Raw genomic sequence first — 23,129 nt, forward strand, 5'->3', positions numbered from 1 at the left:
CAGGAGGCGTGACTAAGCATTCAATTGGGGGTATGCCTACCCGCCACTGCACGAACTTTCCCGGTGGCCTCTGAAGAAGAGGAAACTCGAAACGCGTCAGGCTTGAAGGGGAAGCTGCACATCACAGCCTGCCACTGATGTACTTCCATACCTGAAATTAAAAAGGCTGGTAACCTTTCTCTGCTGTCTCGTGTGCGACTCATTGGGACTACCAGCGTTAAGGAAAATAGAGGGCGGACACCCATCCGCCGAGTACAGCACCAACCTGCAATTTTGAAGGGGCCACGAGGATGGACTCACCTCCTATGTGGAGCAGCAGAGCAGGATTGAGGAGGCACACCGTGGCGGGGGCTCACCTGAGGGCTCCATTATCGCAGCTATAAGTGCGCCACAATCGAGGGAGAACATTTGGGCACTACATATCCCACAATTCCTGTATATCGCCAGGAGGCGTGACTAAGCATTCAATTGGGGGTATGCCTGCCCGCCACTGCACGAACTTTCCCGGCGGCCTCTGAAGAAGAGGAAACTCGAAACGCGTCAGGCTTGAAGGGGAAGCTGCACATCACAGCCTGCCACTGATGTACTTCCATACCTGAAATTAAAAAGGCTGGTAACCTTTCTCTGCTGTCTCGTGTGCGACTCATTGGGACTACCAGCGTTAAGGAAAATAGAGGGCGGACACCCATCCGCCGAGTACCGCACCAACCTGCAATTTTGAAGGGGCCACGAGGATGGACTCACCTCCTATGTGGAGCAGCAGAGCAGGATTGAGGAGGCACACCGTGGCGGGGGCTCACCTGAGGGGTCCATTATCGCAGCAATAAGTGCGCCACAATCGAGGGAGAACATTTGGGCACTACATATCCCACAATTCCTGTATATCGCCAGGAGGCGTGACTAAGCATTCAATTGGGGGTATGCCTGCCCGCCACTGCACGAACTTTCCCGGCGGCCTCTGAAGAAGAGGAAACTCGAAACGCGTCAGGCTTGAAGGGGAAGCTGCACATCACAGCCTGCCACTGATGTACTTCCATACCTGAAATTAAAAAGGCTGGTAACCTTTCTCTGCTGTCTCGTGTGCGACTCATTGGGACTACCAGCGTTAAGGAATATATATATATATATATATATATTCACTGAAAAAACCATAGGTTTCACACCAGTTATAGTTAGCTGGAAATTTTACTGATATAAAACCATTGAAATTCCCACGTTATAGTTAGTCGGACTCACTATAACTTGCGCGTACAATGCACTGCTGATGACGTCACATATTACATCACTCATGACATGGTCAGTGACATCACTCATGACATCACTGATGACACCATCCAGTGAATGTGTGTCTTTCTGAAAAATAGATTTGTTTTATATATGTATTTGTAAAGGTCGATGGAAGAATAAATGTTTAAATACGTGTGTAAATGGATGTTTTTTTTAAAAAAAATTGGTTGGGTAACTGGCTTATTACGTGTATCTTAGTGAATACATATATTAGCGAGTATTGTTTAAATATTTAAATGTTTGTATCAGTGTTTCTCTTTGTGTATAAGTGGCTGCAGGGGTTGGTGACTGACTCACTGTTTGTATGTGTTTTGAAGACAGCATATGTGCAGGACTGTATGGGTGGATGAGTGTGTATATGTGTGTGTTAGTGAGTGAATGACTGTCTCACTAGTGTCTTCATTAGTAACGACATATGTTTTAATCTAGTATATGTGAGTATTGATGTATATAAGTGAGTATAGTATATATAGTGAGAGATTGTAGAAGTTCCTGTTTAAATAAGTATGTGTTTCTATAAGTGATTGTTTAGGAGAGTAAGTATGGGTAAGTTTCCTTAGAAGTAAGGTGGTAGTGTGTGTATAAATGTATATGCAAATAAATGGATGTTCAATAGTTTATTTGCATGTGTGAGTATGTGTGTGAGTAACTTTTGGATGACTGCTGATGTGTAACAGGATGTATAGGTGTATCACTACATATGATGAGTGAGTATATATATGAGTGACTATATAGAACTGTTGGTGAATGAGTGGATGTGTATATAGATGGTGGAATTACTGAATTGGTTGTTGTTACTGGTTTGGGTATCTCCATTTTTTTGAAAATGTTTGTTTCTATTTTTGAATATGTGTTTCAAGCGTTACATTACACTGAAATTAGGTCTGTCACTCTGTCACAAGGATGGTGTCATCAGTGATGTCATGAGTGATGTCACTGACCATGTCATGAGTGATGTAATATGTGACGTCATCAGCAGTGCATTGTACGCGCAAGTTATAGTGAGTCCGACTAACTATAACGTGGGAATTTCAATGGTTTTATATCAGTAAAATTTCCAGCTAACTATAACTGGTGTGAAACCTATGGTTTTTTCAGTGAATTTGTAAGGTTTTTTAAATGCTAATTCCTAACTATAACTGGTGTGAAACCTATGGTTTTTTCAGTGAATTTCATAGGTTTTTTTAATGCTAATTTCTAACTATAACTGGTGTGTAACCTATGGTTTTTTCAGTGAATTTCATAGGTTTTTTTAATGCTAATTCCTAACTTTTTATACAGACTCATACCTATGTGTTTTTTAGTGAATTGCTAAAGTATGTTTTTGTAAAAATGAACACTATAATGTATATTGAGATAATATTTTTAATTTAAAATATTTTTTTTTTATATTTCACTTTGGTGCGCTTTCGGTGCGCGCACCCGTGCGCGTACCGTCAGCGCACTAACAAAAAAAAAGAAAAAAAAAATGAAGGAGGGACTGTGTAATAGATAGTAAGACAGATAAAAAGTGTAAAAGGAAGTAACTGAGAAAAGAAAAATGAATAAGGGAGCAAAAGAAAGAAGAAATAGGAAGAACACTAAAGTAGAGGTTAAGGGAGAATATAAATGGATATTGAAAGTAAAAAGAAGGACAGTTAAGTATGAGAATGACAGGTAGTGACGGGATCAGAGGAAAAGAATAGCAGCGATTGAGGGAAAGTAAATATCAGTGAATATAAGTAAAGAGGGGTGAAAGAGGGTACATATAAGTGAATAAGGGCAACACATGGGGAGTAATAGAGAGAAAGAAGAGAGAGAGTAAAAGAAAGACAAAAGGAAGAACTAACTGAACTACAGTACAATGAGTGTGAAAGAAAAAAAAATGGAGAAAGAGAAAGAGGGTTAGGAAACTAAAGCAGTGGTACTAAGAGAATATAAAAAAGATAAAAAGTGGTGGAAGGAACTGAGGAAATGCAGATAGTTCCTATTAGATTAAGAAGTTGTGAATGAAGTACAGTAAAGAAACAGCAATGAAAAAAGATTGTAAATTATTAAAGAGAGGTAAATAAGGGTGAAAAAGAAAATGAGTGCATAACAATGTGAACACAATATAAATTACATAATGCAAACTACACAATAACTTCTACAATATGTTACATTATTTATTTTTGCTGTTCTCAGAATATATTGAATTCCACTTAAATTAGTGAGTTCAAAGTCTTCATCATATAACAGCGGGAAAAAAAAAACACAATCTAAAAGATTGTGTTTAAAAAAACCCATTCAAACATACATCTCATATATGTACACTAATCTTTGATTCACTTACTTTTCCATGAGGCCAAGTAGAAGATAGTGAAGGTCCTTTTGGTAGAAAAAAAGTCTGCTGTTCCTTATGAGTTCCATTTCATCGACTTCCTATGAAAAAAGATCTAAAAACATCATACCATACACAATCCTCACGGCCAATTTGTGTCTGATATATCGGTATTTTTTACTTTGAGATCCACTTAAAGTATCTACATGAGATAAATAATTTCAAATATTAGATTAACTAACTAACTAACTAACTTTTATTAACTATTCCCGTCTTCAAAGGCCAATTCCCTTTACTAAAACTTTGGTTTTAAAAACACTAGATAAGAATTTGTAGAGTCATAAGGCAAACGTTGTTTATAAGTTAAATGAGAATCATTGCAGTAACTCCATCCATTTTCAGATTTTAAGTAGCATGTATAATGTCCTGAGGTGGTCGAAGGTCCATCATGATAAATAATAGCTTCAGTTGTAAAGGTCCTTCCAGAAATTGATAACTGAGAAGCCACAAAATTTTTGATAGAAGTTGTCAATTTAGTTCCATCAGGTCTACATCGTTGGAAAACTAAAATGATATACTGCCCATACCTTTGTATAAATAATGTGGACAGCATTGTACAGTTACATTGGGTACACACCATATTATGATCTGCTGCTTTAACTAGATTTTTAAAAGACACTGATTTACAGTCTGGTAAAGTCAAATATATAAATCTTTCAGTGTCTATTGTAGTAGTACTTGATAAACTACAATTGTGGCAGTCATGCTGCCATTGATAAGAAAGACTGAAAAGATTATCTACATCTACACCTTCATCTTCCAAAACACCAAACATATACATTAAAAATTCCTGACAATCCTGCTGAATGTTCTGTGAAAATTTATCTTGACCAGAACACAAATCTAAAATATTTCGAATTTCTGTTACACTTTCTATTTGTGCTGTAACACTGCTACATTTCTGAAACACAGAATTCAATAAACCACACAATCTTTGATCCCGATTTTCAACAATCTGTTCTTGTAAACTTTTAAGAAAAAAAACAACATTAACCACTACATTAGCATAGCAGTTGACACCAGAACTGTTTTCAAACTGAAATCCAACAACATTTTCTCCACAATTCTTTTTCTTCCTGTTTTCAATTACAGTTTTCTCTACTTTTTGTCTTTTTGCAACTACCTCACTACAATTATCCTCATTTCTTCTTTTTCGGCCTACCACACGTTTTTCAAACAGAGGATATTGAGGCAAATGTGGAGCATACTCTCTTCTTAACCTATTGTATTCTTTAACACAATCTAGATCGGCAGAAATATTTGTCTCATCACATGCAATCAAATACAATCCTGATAAAGTTCTGACTCGAGATAATGCCACATATGCCATACCCTCTTTAAACACAGATCTTCCAATGTTCACCAATGCACTATCTACACTTAAACCTTGAGATTTATGAATTGTCACTGCATACGCCAAACAAACAGGAAACTGTTTTCGGCGAACATATAAGTCTTTTACAAGTAAAAATCTAGCAGAACAACGACTTATTTGTTGAACTTGTTCAATGCCATCAAATTTTATTTTTAAAAATTCAATTCCATCTCTATTTCTGTAATTCACAAAATCAACAACATAACCCATTGCTCCATTTACCAGACCGCTTTCAACATTTAAATTCCTTCTCAAAATGATACGACAATTTAAACACACATTCAGAGTCTTTTCAAAACCAGCTGTTTTTGAAATACTTTTCTCCAATGAATGCAATTTAATTTTCAAATTTTCTGACAAAACAATTGTTGCACCCATATGCTCTATTTTATCTATTGCTTCTAGTTTCACAATCTCTTCATTTTCTAAGTCTAACATTTTTTGGTTGAAGATGGAACATTCTTGCAGAGTTGGCATCAAACATATCCCAGATTTCTTCTCAGTCATTTTTTTAAAAATATTCTCTGGAAGAATGTTTTCATTTGGATACAAATTTGAAATTAATCGACTATGCAAAGCTTTTTTCCCTTTCTCAGTCATTTTTCCAATTCTTACATCTTGTAGAATATTTTTATAATCTTCATCCTTGGCCTGTCGCATATTTTGAAGCAGTTCAGCATATTTAAAATTTAGCCATATATTAACATTTCCAATGCTTCCAACGGACTTCCTGGTATCTTCATGCGTGAGCATTTTAAACACTGGTTGTCCTTTTACTGGAGTCAACTGCAATAGATCTCCAAAAACAATAATGTGTTTTCCTCCAAATAACACATCATAGTCTGTTTTAAGAATTTCTTGCATTCTCAAATGCACAAAAGCAAGCATTAGATTTGAGACCATGCTTACTTCATCTATGATAAGAAGTTTCATTTTCTTCAAGACTCTTGAAACTTCAGAACACGCATCTCCAGATAGCTTGTTGTAATGCAATTTATTATCATGTTCAACTGGCAGCATCAATAAACGATGTAGAGTAATCCCTTTAATGTTATGTGCTGCCAGACCAGTTGGAGCAGTTACAACACAAGACAGTGGTGAATCAGTCCTTTTCTGCAGATAACTTGCAACGGCTTTAATTAGAAAACTTTTTCCTGTCCCCGCTTCTCCACTTACATACAGTCGGACAGGGTCAAATAATATACATGAGCACTCTTTTTTCTCATGTCTGAATCCATGTTCAATCTGCTCTGTGACTTCATCATATATCTTTTTCTGCTCAATGTTTAGTTGCGTTACCAAATCTTCTAAGTTAACTCCATCCTCTTGAGCTTGTTCCATAGCTCTTTCCACCTCATCCATGGCAGTGGCAGCTTCATTTTGGATAATTGGTCCTCCTAGTGGATCCTGGCTCAATGAAGTAGAACTCTGACTATCTTGAGAACTGTTTCTAGCTATCTCTTCAGCAATTGTGGTTTCTTGCTCCATTTCTTCATTCAACATTTGCAGATAATTTAGAAAAATAGGACATTCTATGGTATCCTTAGTTGCATTAAAAGAGTCTTCATAACAGAGAAAATCTCCAAGTAGTTCCTCTTCTGTACGCCATGGCTTAAAGAGTTGCAAAAGAGCTAAGTAGTAAAATTCTCTTTTGTCTGGAACTTCACAACTCAATTTTCGATGATTAATCAAATGGCCTTTTTTCTGCTTCACTAGACATCCTTCATAGCCAATGAGTGCATATTTTCCATTATTGATATCTTCTGTGATGTTCCTCTTATAACTGTAGTTTTGAAGAACTTCATACAAACATGTGTTCTCAAGGTGAGTACTTCTATTTGGATAGTATGTATCCAACATATTTGTCTTCAAAATATCTGTACTGTTTGGTTCTTTTTCCGCCAAATATTCAATTTCTTGTACAGATTTCAAAACTCGGTTTCGTGTGGCAGCAAGACCAAGACTCACCCAAATGATTGTTCTTGATTTGGCATAGAGACTTGCTGATGATAACCGATCAGAACATTCATATGCTCCAATTTCTCGATGCGACAACATCTTCAGACTGAAACTGTATAATTTCTTGCTTAGACTCTTTTCATGTGAAATGTCCTCCCACATTTCCTTCAGTTCTGTCTTTTCTTTTTTGGTGATGTAAGATGTCACATATCGAGCCACAGCAATAGAGTTGTCAGCAACGAACTGAATATCCATGTTAGCATTCCACATGGACAAAATCACTGGGTTGTAATCGTTTATGTACTTAGATTCTTCATTTCTTTTCAAATTATATGTGTTTTTGGGAGATTTTCTCGTCACAGTATGTCGTAGAGATGACATCAAATTATTTACTCTTCCCTTAGAAATCACTGGTCGAGGAAATGCAAAACGACATTTCGTGTAGTACTTTTCCTTGTTTTTAAATTTTCGACGACAGTACTTTCCACAACGATGAGATTGAAAACGTAAAACTTGTTGCCTTAAATTGTTTTCTTCAGTAGATTTTGGAACAGCACATGTTGAATACTCTTCAATGAAACTCATCACTGTTTCATCTGAATCTGTTCCAAATTTGGGTGCATCTTTAATCCACAACAACATATGTATATGAGGAGCACCTCTCGCTTGATATTCCTTCCTCCAAAAGAAATCCAAAACCTCTCCAAGGGGAGGATTTTTTTTGTTGGTAATAAAAGACATCATAGCTTCAAATCTATGATTAAAATATCTGCAAACATTCACTGGATCTAAAGAACACAGTTCTCCTGGTGTTTTCAATTCTATATTTGGTATGTTTTCATTTGCCTCTCGTAGAAATTGAAGTAAATCGTCCCATGCATACTCAGCACAGCTAAGAGTGAGGAACCATGTAGGAGTTCCTAAGTTTCTTAGCATACATTTCAATTCTCCATGACGACGAAACCAATACTCATTGGTTCCACGTTGACATGCCATGAGATTGATTAGCTGAGATTCCAAAATACTGTCTTGCAGATTAACTTTCTCCATAAAGTCCCTTGCACATACATTTTGCAAATGAGGTCCACTTTTTAATATATGATTAACTGCATAAGAAAGCCCAGACAAATCACTTTCAAACAGTAGATGAAATAAATATGGAATGCATTGACGAAACCTTGGATCTTCTGCATATAATCTTAGAGTCCGGTATTCAGCTGCAGGAATTTGAACTGGTCGATCATCATATCGTCCACCACAACCTGTTGGAAATAATTGTGGAAAACAACGAGCTTCCAAACTTTCTTCCCATACACTAATGGGACTTCCTTTTGCTGCCTTCATTTGAAACAAGTCAATTGCATTTCCCATTACTTCTTTGGAATGCAAAGGATGAACAGTATAATGTTCATATATTTCTTCAGTTCTAGACACATCAACTTTTTCAATTTGACCAACTGAAGAATCACTATCTTCTTCTATAGCTGTTTCCTCTGCTCCAACACTTACATCTTTGTAGTACTCATTGTTTTTGACCAAATACAACGTTGCCTTCTTGACTTTTTTAACATCCACTAAATCTTGCCAAATTTTCTTACTCTTTGTTGGAACCCCATTAACTAGAATAACTAAAGGATCTTCTTCTACTCTTTCTACACCAATTGTATTAATATTTTTCTTTACATCTAGAGGCAAATAAACAACTCTTCCCTTTAATCCTCTCAGTAAATCTGATGGAGGCAATTTCCCTGTCTTAGGCTCCATGCGTACAATAGCCTGAAAAGGATGGACACATTGAATCAAAATAGATTCATAAGTATTTAGATCCATCAATTCAGAAGGAATATCTATCAACTGAAGATTATTATAAACTGCTCTTGCAGGCATTCTATTTTCATTTAATTTTTTCAAACAATAAGTGCAAATACGCTGATCCAAACTCAAATCAAAAGAATTCTCCACCAACAAATAACTTACAAAATCCTCCCATTCACTATTATTTTCCAATTCACTTTTTGCATATAAATCAACTAACCTAGTCTGAATTTTATAATGAGTCCGTCGACAACACACACAAGTTACATTAGGCCTCTCACTTGATTTCACCTTAAACTTGATAATTTCCTCATCAAACTTTTCAATACTTGAAATTTGTCCATTATCTTCTGCATTGCCATCCATTACTATATCTATTTCTACACTGTCCTCTTTGTTCCCAAAATAACAAAACTCAATTTCTTCACAAATAGTCTTCACATCCACTTCAGATCCATGCAAAAGAGCACTATTTAACTGTTTAAGCTTAAGTGCAGGACTTTTTGCATAATACAACTTCCTCACTAATTTCCTTACGTTATTATGATGCACTGCTAACATCCTAAAATGATGAAAAACACTCCGACAAACTTTTCTAGAAAGACATGCTAGTGAATGCCCTTGCAAACCTGTGCTTTCTCTCACTCTGCAAGGATCTAACTCTTGCAGGATCTTCATTTTTTGTTTGAGACTTTTTTTACTATATGTACGTAAGAAATTTCGAAGCAAATCAATTGATTCCTGTCGCACACTACAAATACTACTGCATTTCCATGTGTACACTGGACCCTTAGTACGTCTCCCTAAAACTTCATCAGCTAACACCTCTTCTGCATCTCTAGGTACAAGTTTCTCTTTTTCCATCACACAACTATCTTTCACCTCATAGGCACGACCACTGGTGTCAACCGCATGCACCAAATCATTTTCCTGAAAGTAACTCTCCTCATTAAAAAAAGGCTCAGAACTTGAACTATGCATCCATTCACCAGAAAATACTTCACAAAAATTACTCCGATTAATAATTCTTTTCCATCTACTGTTCGATTTGAAAACATCCATTGCCTTATTAAGTATCCTAATTCTATTGATTATTAAAATAAATAATTTTTTCTTAACTTCAAAAGCCTGATCAACAATCTTTTCTACACTTTTCTTTTTCTTGTAAAAAGCAGCTTTTAGTTTACTTTTCTTTTCATTTTTTAGCAAATTTAAAACTACCCTATTGCGAAACATTCGCCTACGAATGTCCCTAAAAACATTTACCCTTCTATTGCTAACCATTCTCTTCTCTCCTGGTCCAATGGAAACATTTTTTGTGGGCTTCTCTTTCCTTTTTAGATTTGTTGACTTTTTCTGTATATTCACATTAGCAATTTCATTTTTTTTCCTACGACATATGTTACGAAGAAAAGACTTAATTGGCTTACCAGAAGCTTTTCTGGTGTTTTTTGAAGTAGTTGTTGAAGAGGATTCCATAAACTCTGTTGTTGATGTTCTCCTTTTCCGTATGGTATTTTTGATTTTTCTTTGCCTTGAAGGCATTTTTGCTTGCTTTTCAGAAGTTGATTTGAATCTGTTGTTCTGTTAAAAAAACACATGAAAGACCACTATTAGCAAACAACAAAGTAATGTTAAAAAGCAAACAATATAAACAATAAATTGCAACATATTTAAGTTTATACAATAGCAACTCATGGCTTTATTTTTAAAGGCCTTGCGCCACCAGTGCGTCACTTATTACCCATGTTTAAAGTCAAGCATCAGCTGCACATGGCATTCATAAATAAGGGCCAAATGCAAATACCAATCAATTGCACCCAAAAATCGATTTTTCAATAACATGTAAGAAACACTGCGCAAAACCTAAGTACAACCACTCAATATCATCAAACAAAGTCAGGGTCTGATTTATAAAGGCCTTGCGCCACCAGTGCGTCACTTATTATCCATGTTGAAAGTCATGCATCGGCTGCACATGGCAATCATAAATAAGGGCCAAATACATATACCAATCAATTGCACCCAAAAATCGATTTTTGAATAGCATGTAAGAAACACTGCGCAAAACCTAAGTACAACCACTCAATATCATCAAACAAAGTCAGGCCTTATTTATGAAAGCCTTGCGCCACCAGTGCGTCACTTATTACCCATGTTTAAAGTCATGCATCAGTTGCACATGGCAATCATAAATTAGGGCAAAATACATATACTAATCAATTGCACCCAAAAATCAATTTTACAATAACATGTAAGAAACACGGCGCAGAACCTAAGTACAACCAATCAATATCATCAAACAAAGTCAGGGCCTTATTTATGAAAGCCTTGCGCCACCAGTGCGTCACGTATTACCCATGTTGAAAGTCATGCATCGGCTGCACATGGCAATCATAAATAAGGGCCAAATACATATACCAATCAATTGCACCCAAAAATCGATTTTTGAATAACATGTAAGGAACACTGCACAGAACCTAAGTACAACCACTCAATATCATCAAACAAAGTCAGGGCCTTATTTATGAAAGCCTTGCGCCACCATTGCGTCACGTATTACCCATGTTTAAAGTCATGCATCGGCTGCACATGGCAATCATAAATAAGGGCCAAATACATATACCAATCAATTGCACCCAAAAATCGATTTTTGAATAGCATGTAAGAAACACTGCGCAAAACCTAAGTACAACCACTCAATATCATCAAACAAAGTCAGGGCCTTATTTATGAAAGCCTTGCGCCACCAGTGCGTCACGTATTACCCATGTTGAAAGTCATGCATCGGCTGCACATGGCAATCATAAATAAGGGCCAAATACATATACCAATCAATTGCACCCAAAAATCAATTTTTGAATAACATGTAAGAAACACTGCGCAGAACCTATGTACAACCAATCAATATCATCAAACAAAGTCAGGGCCTTATTTATGAAAGCCTTGCGCCACCAGTGCGTCACTTATTACCCATGTTTAAAGTCATGCATCAGCTGCACATGGCAATCATAAATAAGGGCCAAATACATATACCAATCAATTGCACCCAAAAATCGATTTTTGAATAACATGTAAGAAACACTGTGCAGAACCTATGTACAACCAATCAATATCATCAAACAAAGTCAGAGCCTTATTTATGAAAGCCTTGCGCCACCAGTGCGTCACGTATTACCCATGTTGAAAGTCATGCATCGGCTGCACATGGCAATCATAAATTAGGGCAAAATACATATACTAATCAATTGCACCCAAAAATCGATTTTTCAATAACATGTAAGAAACACGGCGCAGAACCTAAGTACAACCAATCAATATCATCAAACAAAGTCAGGGCCTTATTTATGAAAGCCTTGCGCCACCAGTGCGTCACTTATTACCCATGTTTAAAGTCATGCATCAGCTGCACATGGCATTCATAAATAAGGGCCAAATACATATACCAATCAATTGCACCCAAAAATCGATTTTTGTTTAACATGTAAGAAGCACTGTGCAGAACCTATGTACAACCAATCAATATCATCAAACAAAGTCAGAGCCTTATTTATGAAAGCCTTGCACCACCAGTGCGTCACTTATTACCCATGTTTAAAGTCATGCATCAGCTGCACATGGCAATCATAAATAAGTGCCAAATACATATACCAATCAATTGCACCCAAAAATCGATTTTTGAATAACATGTAAGGAACACTGCACAGAACCTAAGTACAACCACTCAATATCATCAAACAAAGTCAGGCCTTATTTATGAAAGCCTTGCGCCACCAGTGCGTCACTTATTACCCATGTTTAAAGTCATGCATCAGTTGCACATGGCAATCATAAATTAGGGCAAAATACATATACTAATCAATTGCACCCAAAAATCAATTTTACAATAACATGTAAGAAACACGGCGCAGAACCTAAGTACAACCAATCAATATCATCAAACAAAGTCAGGGCCTTATTTATGAAAGCCTTGCGCCACCAGTGCGTCACGTATTACCCATGTTGAAAGTCATGCATCGGCTGCACATGGCAATCATAAATAAGGGCCAAATACATATACCAATCAATTGCACCCAAAAATCGATTTTTGAATAACATGTAAGGAACACTGCACAGAACCTAAGTACAACCACTCAATATCATCAAACAAAGTCAGGGCCTTATTTATGAAAGCCTTGCGCCACCAGTGCGTCACTTATTACCCATGTTTAAAGTCATGCATCAGCTGCACATGGCATTCATAAATAAGGGCCAAATACATATACCAATCAATTGCACCCAAAAATCGATTTTTCAATAACATGTAAGAAGCACTGTGCAGAACCTATGTACAACCAATCAATATCATCAAACAAAGTCAGAGCCTTATTTATGAAAGCCTTGCGCCACCAGTGCGTCACTTATTACCCATGTTTAAAGTCATGCATCAGCTGCACATGGCAATCATAAATAAGGGCCAAATACATATACCAATCAATTGCACCCAAAAATCGATTTTTGAATAACATGTAAGGAACACTGCACAGAACCTAAGTACAACCACTCAATATCATCAAACAAAGTCAGGCCTTATTTATGAAAGCCTTGCGCCACCAGTGCGTCACTTATTACCCATGTTTAAAGTCATGCATCAGTTGCACATGGCAATCATAAATTAGGGCAAAATACATATACTAATCAATTGCACCCAAAAATCGATTTTTCAATAACATGTAAGAAACACGGCGCAGAACCTAAGTACAACCAATCAATATCATCAAACAAAGTCAGGGCCTTATTTATGAAAGCCTTGCGCCACCAGTGCGTCACGTATTACCCATGTTGAAAGTCATGCATCGGCTGCACATGGCAATCATAAATAAGGGCCAAATACATATACCAATCAATTGCACCCAAAAATCGATTTTTCAATAACATGTAAGAAGCACTGTGCAGAACCTATGTACAACCAATCAATATCATCAAACAAAGTCAGAGCCTTATTTATGAAAGCCTTGCGCCACCAGTGCGTCACTTATTACCCATGTTTAAAGTCATGCATCAGCTGCACATGGCAATCATAAATAAGGGCCAAATACATATACCAATCAATTGCACCCAAAAATCGATTTTTGAATAACATGTAAGGAACACTGCACAGAACCTAAGTACAACCACTCAATATCATCAAACAAAGTCAGGCCTTATTTATGAAAGCCTTGCGCCACCAGTGCGTCACTTATTACCCATGTTTAAAGTCATGCATCAGTTGCACATGGCAATCATAAATTAGGGCAAAATACATATACTAATCAATTGCACCCAAAAATCGATTTTTCAATAACATGTAAGAAACACGGCGCAGAACCTAAGTACAACCAATCAATATCATCAAACAAAGTCAGGGCCTTATTTATGAAAGCCTTGCGCCACCAGTGCGTCACTTATTACCCATGTTTAAAGTCATGCATCAGCTGCACATGGCATTCATAAATAAGGGCCAAATACATATACCAATCAATTGCACCCAAAAATCGATTTTTGTTTAACATGTAAGAAGCACTGTGCAGAACCTATGTACAACCAATCAATATCATCAAACAAAGTCAGAGCCTTATTTATGAAAGCCTTGCACCACCAGTGCGTCACTTATTACCCATGTTTAAAGTCATGCATCAGCTGCACATGGCAATCATAAATAAGGGCCAAATACATATACCAATCAATTGCACCCAAAAATCGATTTTTGAATAACATGTAAGGAACACTGCACAGAACCTAAGTACAACCACTCAATATCATCAAACAAAGTCAGGCCTTATTTATGAAAGCCTTGCGCCACCAGTGCGTCACTTATTACCCATGTTTAAAGTCATGCATCAGCTGCACATGGCATTCATAAATAAGGGCCAAATACATATACCAATCAATTGCACCCAAAAATCGATTTTTCAATAACATGTAAAAAACACTGCACAGAACCTAACTACAACCACTCAATATCATCAAACAAAGTCAGGGCCTCATTTATAAAAGCCTGGCGCCACCAGTGCATCACTTATTACCCATGTTTAAAGTCATGCATCAACTGCACATGGCAATCATAAAAAAGGCCAAATAAAAATACCATTCATTTGCACCCAAAATCGATTTTTAAATAACATGTAAAAAACACTGCGCAGGACTTATATACTAACATACAATTTCACTTCTAAAACATAACTATCTGCTTCCAAATATTCTCCATAGAGAAAATAAATCTCTATCTAAATTAAATGAATCATTACTTACCTTTAGAAATGCTTTTGGAGATTGAAAACAGTGTCAGACACACACACCAATTTTTCTTTAGCAGAGGAAAAGGTGTGCTCTCAATACACTGAAACCAAGACTGGCATAGAAAATCTCTATCTTTGTACACATATGCCTTAATTCAACCAATGAAAACTCTTCCCTCACTATTTTCAAACCAACACCCATCCCCCTCTCAAACCTTTCTATCTGTTACCATAGCAACTCCCTCCTAACTGAACTCTAAGGTTCAAAAGTTTATCTTACAATGTTGCAAATTAACTCAGCAAGGATGTTTGACCTGTCAATACAGCAGCCTATACAGGGTAGTTTTGCTTTTGGTGACTTTTTTTAAACCATTCAAATTGCTTCTTTCACACAACATAACCATACACCCTAACTTTCAGTTTTCAACTATCTGAATCCACCAATCATTGCTAGTGATTCAAGAGCACAGAAACTCCACAATTATTTTTTTGTGAACTCCTACTGTTCCAACTGCCATTTCATTCCCACACTTCATCTGACTGGACCAGAACCTTCTCACATCATGTACTCTGTTTGGGTTATTGGACATAGCTACATCCACTGGGCTCAAAGGTATGCAGCTAGCAGAAATTTTCATAACCTTGATTTATCAAATGTGGAAATCAAGTGGATTGGCCACAGAGGATTAAAATGTCACCAATTGATACCATTGGTGAAAACCTTTTTGCATCTGCCAGAACCTGACCTTATAATTGTGCACTGTGGTGGAAACGATCTAGGCACATTAACTGGGGTAGGTCTGGAAATGCTATTAAAGGACACCTTTCATCAATTGATGATACTTTTTCCCCACACTGCCTTGGTATATTCCAATATATGCCAAAGACAGAAATGGAACTGGTCCAACCAATTTGGTCCACAATTTGAGAAAGCACGGAAACATGTAAATAAATCTGTTTCTGCTTACATGAGAGACTATGGAATGGGTTCATTATACAATAATAACTTGCGTTACAACATGCAAGACATCTACAGAGGAGATGGAGTGCACTTCTCAGATGAGGGGAATAGAATATTCCTCCTGAATTTAAGAATGTGTATTGGAACCTACTTGTAGGTACCTAAATCAACCACAGAACCCAAAAGCTCTTTTCAGAGCTACCCTAACTCTGATCATTCAAAGCGTTTATTTTTTTCTAACTTTTTTCACTATTTTTCACCAAAGTACGCGTACGAGTACGCTTAAAGGTGCGCGTACCGGGCGCTTCCCCCGCAAAAAATATCACATATTTTTTTTTTGTTTTCACCTTTATGAGCCTCCTAAGACCCCCTCAGAAAACGTAGAGGGTCAAGAAGTCTCTACTGTGCCCCCTTCTAGCCATACCGAACATTGATTGCCCTCCATCTTGTGACTCGATTGTCCCGAAACACAAAATGGAGGGCTCCCGTTACGCTGCCGGTGCGCGTACTGGAGCGCGCACTAGTAAGCGCAAAATAAAAAAAGGTGGGAAAGTAATTTACGGAAAACCCAATGGAGACACTTTCATCAAATATAGAATACGCCCTACTACATAGCAGTCCCTACCATTTGCACAAATTTGGTGAAATTCCATTGAGACATTTAGGCTACAGGCCTGTCTAAATATCCTGAGGTAAATTACATGACAAAAACACACTTGTAATGTTAGAATTTACAACCAATTAAAAAGTATCTCTCATTTTCTACGATTTTTTCCTGTCGTTTGATTGGTTAAGTACAACAATATATATAAAAGAAGAGAGGGAAACACAGCAATTTTGACTACTGCTTCCTGAAGTACACTTGAAAACAAATTTCACTGTCAACTTCAACTAATTTCTCTAAGGTAACTTCTAATTATGGAAGTATATTGTACACGTTAAGTTTATTTCTTAAAAAATATTCTGTTAGTGATATGCTATCCCTCTTTAATAGTTAGAGATAGACATAGACTTCTCTGTAATAGTTATGGATTGAGTTAGGCTTCTCTGGTATACTAGCTCTACTAATATAGTTAATTTATATGCAATTTTCAGAAAGAAAATGGAAGGAGAAAATAAGGCAAATGATACTTCTATCAAAGTAAAGGTGGAAAAACCAGAAGATGAAAAAAAAGAAGTTGATTTCATGGATGACTCTTTGGATGAACAGTTTATAGAATGTTTGGAAGAAATTGAATCATGTACATATAATTATGAGGAAATTCCGGACAATATTATGTTAGAAATTTTATTAAATTATGAAAAAGAATCAGAGGAATAAATTTATCTTTAATAATTTCAATTGTTTCAGACAATATTCTTTTTTATATGTAATTCATGAAGTATTACCAAAAATGTTTAAAATATAAAGTGAGACTTATAGTATACTGTTCAACTATTTTTCTGTTACATAGTAAGTTTACTCATAGTTACTACCTTTCTCCCACTATATTATAATTTTTGAAGTGATTATTTTTCCATAGTACCCTCCCCGATACGCTCCCCCGTGCGCGCACCAAGCGCTTCCCCCGCGAAAATCGAAAAAAAAAAAAAATTTTTTGAGGCCCCGCGGGGCCCTTTAATGGCCCCCATATCAAACCTAGGGGGTCAGGGGGGGTCTACCCTGCCCCCTTATGGTCAATTCCACCCTTTGTTTTTGCCACCTCTTATGACTAGATTTTACCGATAGACAAGATGGCGGCCGCTCCGGACTGTTTAGAATGTTTACAGACAACTGAGAGCCAATCAGCTTTCTGCGCGCAAGTCGCGTGGCGCGCCGGGAGCGCTCACGGGTGCGCGCACCCGAGAGCGCATATAGATATATATATTTTTTTGAACGTTAATTTCTCAAAATCCACTGAAGCACATATCTTGAGACATAGCAAAGGCACATCGGGCTACCAGTCCCTACAATTTTGCCAAGTTTGGTGGAAATCCATTCAGCCGTTCGGGCTAAAAGTGAAATCGACCGCCCTATGGAAATTAACATGGGGAAAACGCGTTTTGGGACCCCCCTTTTATCTCGGCCCCCGCTTGACGAATCCCCCCCAAACTTTCAGGGAAGGACCGGACCGCCATGAGACCATTTTCCTGAAAATTTCAGGCAGATTCGACAACCGGCGCCAAAGTTATTCAAAATAGAATGTTGAGATTTAACATTGAAAATTATCCTAACTATAACTACCTACTGGCGACCGCCAGTAGGTAATATATATATATATATATATATATATATATATATATATATATATATATCAATCACAAAGAGTCCTGTCGCAGAGGGAGCGCTTTGATAAGCCGGTGCTGGAGTCGGGACCAGGACAGGGTCCCGTTTTTAATCACACACGAAGAGAGAATCCAGCACTCCGCTCGTTGGATGCAGTTAGATTTTATTTAGCACACTGTTACAGCCTACGTGTTTCGAACCAAATGGTTCCTTCTCACGGCAGTGTTACACAGTTGTCCTACTTTGCTTTCATTTATATCTGTGCATAAAAAGTGCATTCTGGGACATTCAGTTTTAAGCTGTAGTTTGTTATACAAGGACATTTTTGCATTTATACTCTGCTATTACATATATACATTGTCATTTGTTTATGATATTTTCTACATCTCGCGGCTGAGGGCCCGCTAATCAGCAGCATGTCCTTATGGCACTTATGCTTGGTGTGTCGGCAGTGTTCTCAACTGTGCACAAAGATGGAACTTGTTCATTTAGTACATTTTGAACTTTGTGGGTTAGTTATTAGTTAGTTTGTGCTTACAGTCTATATGTCTCGGGCTGAGTGCCCTTGCCACTGCCTTTGAATCAACACTAATATTTACAATAGCACCGATCAAGAAAAGAGCAATTGTTGTTCCAATCAATATAGTGATCTCAATGGCTGATGTTTGAATATGAAGCAGTCTAGAGAGTACACGTAATTAGAGATGAAAGTAGAGTTCCTCATCCCCATTCAATCCTGTCGGTTGTTTAGTTTTGAAACGCATGATTAGCTTCGATTCTAGTCTCCTTAGTTTCAATTTTTTTGTTTCCACCACGTTCATGCTGTTGGATCGACGCCATGCCAAAAAATTGAAAATCCTTCCATGTTTTGTTGTTATGTGTTGTTACATGTTTCGCCATGGCATAGGTGAAGTCTTTGTTTTGTATGGCGCGGATGTGCTCCAAAATTCTTTTTTTTAGTGCACAAGTGGTGCTCCCAATGTACTTCTTACCACAGTAACATTGTAGCATGTAGACTACAAAGCTGGTTTCACAGGTTATGTACTCTCTGATTGTGTAAGTCTTATTTGTGGGATCTGTTATTGCTTTCATGTTTCCTCAATAAAGGCCTATCATTCTGTCCTGAAATACACCAAGACATTGTAGAAACAAAAATCGACCTCTACAAATATGTGAGGAAACTCAAACTTCAAAAACATTTTATGAGATTCCCACATCAAAAGATGACATCACCAACATCCTCGATCAGAGACAGTCAAGAATCTAGTGATTCAGCAAGTGAAATCATCACAAGTGAAATTCCATGTCTACGCACAGCATACGAATTAGCAAACCAAACAGCCACAAAATTATTAATTAAAGTTGTCAATTTAGTTCTATCAGGCCTACATCGTTGGAACATTAAAATGACATACTGGCCATAACTTCGTATAATTAACGTGGACAGCATTGCAGACTTACATTGGCTACACTCCATGTTTTGATCGGCTGCCTTTACTAGCTTATTGAAGGATACTGATTTACTGTCAGGCAAAGTTAAATATATAAATCTTTCTGAGTCTACACTAGTAGTACTTGATAGCCTACAGTTCTCGCAATCATGCTGCCATTGATAAGAAAGGCCAAACAGATAATCTACATCTACACCTTCATCTTGCAATACATCAAGCATATACATTAAAAACTCCTGACAATCCTGCTGAATATTTTGAGAGAATTGTGTTTGACCTGAACATTCGTCTAACAGATAAAGAATTTCAGACACACTTTCTACTCTTGTTCTATCAGCGCCACATTTCTCTAACACAGAATTCAACAAACAGCATAAACTTTGTTCCGAATTGATCACAATCTGTTCTTTTAAAGTCTCTAGTGAAAAGAGAACATTAACCACTACATTAGCATAGCAGTTGACACCAGAACTATTTTCAAATTGAAAACCAACAACATCTTCAACAGAATTCATTTTATTTCTACTTACAATTTTCGGTTCATCGACTTTTGGTCTTTTTGCTACAACCTCCCTACTATTACTGATATCTATTCGTTTCCGGCCTACCACACGTTTCTCAAACAAAGGATATTGACGCAAATGTGGCGCATACTCTCTTCTTAACCTATTGTATTCCTTAACACAATCTAGATCCGCACAAATGTTTGTGACATCACAGTCAATCAAGTACAATCCCGATAAAGTTCTGACTCGTGACAATGCTACATAAGCCATACCCTCTTTGAACACAGAACTGCCAATATTCACCAAAGCACTGTATACACTTAAACCTTGCGATTTATGAATTGTCACCGCATATGCCAAGCAAACAGGAAACTGCTTACGGCGAACATATAAGTCTTTTACAAGCAAAAACCTAGCTGTGCAACGACCAATTAGCTGTACTTCCTCAATGCCATCAAATTTAATTTTTAAAAATCCAATTCCATCTCTACTTCTGTATTTCTCAAAATCAACAACATTACCCATTGATCCATTTACCAGACCTCTTTCAACATGTAAATGTCTTCTCAAAATGATACGGCAATTTAAGCACACATTCAGAGTCTTTTCAAAACCCGCAGTTTTAGATATAGTCTTCTCTAATGAATCCAATTTAGATTTCAAATTCTCAGACAAAACAATTGTTGCACCCATATGCTCTATTCTGTCAATAGCTTCCAGTTTCACAATCTCTTGGTTCTCTAAATTCAACACTTTGTTGTTGAAGATGGAACATTCTGCAAGAGTTGGCATCAAACATATTCCAGATTTTTTCTCAGTAATTTTCTGAAAAATATCCTCTGGCAGAACGTCTTCTTCTGGATACTAATTTGACAGTAATCGTGCATGTAAAGCTTCTTTCCCACGCCCCAGTCACTTTCCCGATTCTAACATCTTGTAGAATATTCTTGTAATCTTCATCCTTCGTCTGACGCATATTTTCACGCAGCTCAGCATAATTGAAGTTTAACCATATGTTAACGTTGCCAATGCTCCCTAGGCACTTCCTGGTATCTTCATGCGTAAGCAGTTTAACCCCTTTACTGCTAAGGCTATTTTACTTCTTTAATGTAATTTCCATTGAAATCAATGGAAAGTCCATGACGAGTTACCCTTGTCATTAGCGGCGAAGAGGTTAAACACTGGTTGTCCTTTCACTGGTGTCAGCTGCAGAAGATCACCGAAAACAATGATGTGTTTGCCACCGAATAACACATCATACTCTGTTTTAAGAACTTCCTGCATTCTCAAATGCACAAAGGCAAGCATGACATTGGAAACCATGCTTACTTCGTCAATGATAAGAAGTTTCATCTTCTTCAGAACTCTAGATACTTCACAACAAGCATCCCCAGATAACTTGTGGTATTGGAATTTGTTATCATGCTCCACTGGCAGCATCAGTAGCCGATGCAAAGTAATCCCTTTAAAGTTATGTGCTGCCAGTCCAGTTGGAGCGGTGACAACACAAGATAGCGATGACTCAGTCCTTTTCTGCAGATATCATGAAATTGCTTTAATGAGAAAACTTTTTCCAGTTCCTGCTTCTCCACTCACGTACAGTCGGACAGGCTTCAACGACGTACATGAGCACTCTTTCTTCTCATGACTTAATCAATGATCAATTTGTTTGGTAACTTCATCATATATTTTCCTCTGCTCAACGTTGAGTTGTCTTTCCAAATCTTCTAAGTTAACCGCATCCTTCTGAGCATGTGCCATGGCTCTTTCTACTTCAATCATAGCAGTGGCAGCTTCATTTTCGATAACTGGTTCTTCTAGTGGATCCTGACTCAATGAAACAGAACTCTGACTGTCCTGAGAACTGTCTCTAGCAATCTCAGCTGCAATTGTTGCCTCCTGCTCGATTTCTGCATTCAACATTTCTAGATATTTTGGAAAAACAGGACATTCTATGGACTCCTTGGCTGCATTAAAAGAGTCTTCGTAACAGAGGAAATCTCCAAGCAGTTCCTCTTCTGCACGCCAAGGCTTGAAAAGTTGCAAAAGAGCTAAATAGAAAAACTCTTTTCTTTCTGGAGATTCGCAATTCAATTTTCGATGATTTACCAAATGACATTTTCTTTGCTTGACCAGACATCCCTCACTTCCAATTACAGCATACACTCCTTTATCAATATCTTCTTTGATGTTCCTCTTGAAAATGTAATTTTGTAGAACATCATACAGACAAACATTCTCCAGGTGACTGCTTCTATTTGGATAATATGTATCCAACATGTTGGTCTTCCAAATATCTGTACTGCCTGGCTCCTTCTCCGCCAAATACTCAATTTCCCGTACAGGTTTCAGAACTCGATTACGCGTTGCAGCAAGACCAAGACTCGCCCAAATGATACTCCTAGATTTGGCATAGAGACTTGCTGAAGATAACCGGTCAGAACATTCGTAAACTCCGATTTCTCGATGCGACAACATCTTCAGACTGAAACTGTACAACTTCTTACTGAGGCTCTTTTCATGGGAAATATCCTCCCACATATCCTTCAGTTCTGTCTTTTCTTTTTGGTGATGTAAGACGTCACATACCGAGCCACAGCCATACAGTTGTCAGCCACAAACTGTATATCCATGTTAGCATTCCACATGGACAAAATCACTGGGTTGTAGTCGCTAATGTATTGGACTCTTCGTTTCTTTTCAAATTGTATGTGTTTTTGGGTGATTTCCTCGTCACATTATGTCGCAGCGAAGACATCAAATTGTTCACTCTTCCTTTAGATATCACCGACCGAGGAAATGCAAAACGACATTTGGTGTAGTACTTGTCCTTGTTTCTGAATTTACGACGACAGTACTTTCCACAACGATGGCTTTGAAACCGTAAAACTTG

The 23,129-nt window shown here is 37.4% G+C and overlaps 1 long non-coding RNA gene across 1 annotated transcript; it reads right to left on the reverse strand.

The window, feature by feature from the left end:
* Positions 1 to 3,598: 3,598 nt before the first annotated feature.
* LOC147705716 (uncharacterized) lies at positions 3,599 to 15,170 on the reverse strand. The gene is made up of 3 exons (XR_015297317.1): positions 15,066 to 15,170; positions 10,226 to 10,379; positions 3,599 to 3,687 (listed from the first exon to the last, which is right to left on the reverse strand). It is a non-coding gene; the product is annotated as an uncharacterized LOC147705716 (long non-coding RNA).
* Between the last annotated feature and the right edge of the window lie 7,959 nt (positions 15,171 to 23,129).

The sequence above is a fragment of the Lissotriton vulgaris genome, chromosome 7, assembly GCF_964263255.1.
Source record: "Lissotriton vulgaris chromosome 7, aLisVul1.2, whole genome shotgun sequence".
NCBI classification, from domain to species: domain Eukaryota; kingdom Metazoa; phylum Chordata; class Amphibia; order Caudata; family Salamandridae; genus Lissotriton; species Lissotriton vulgaris.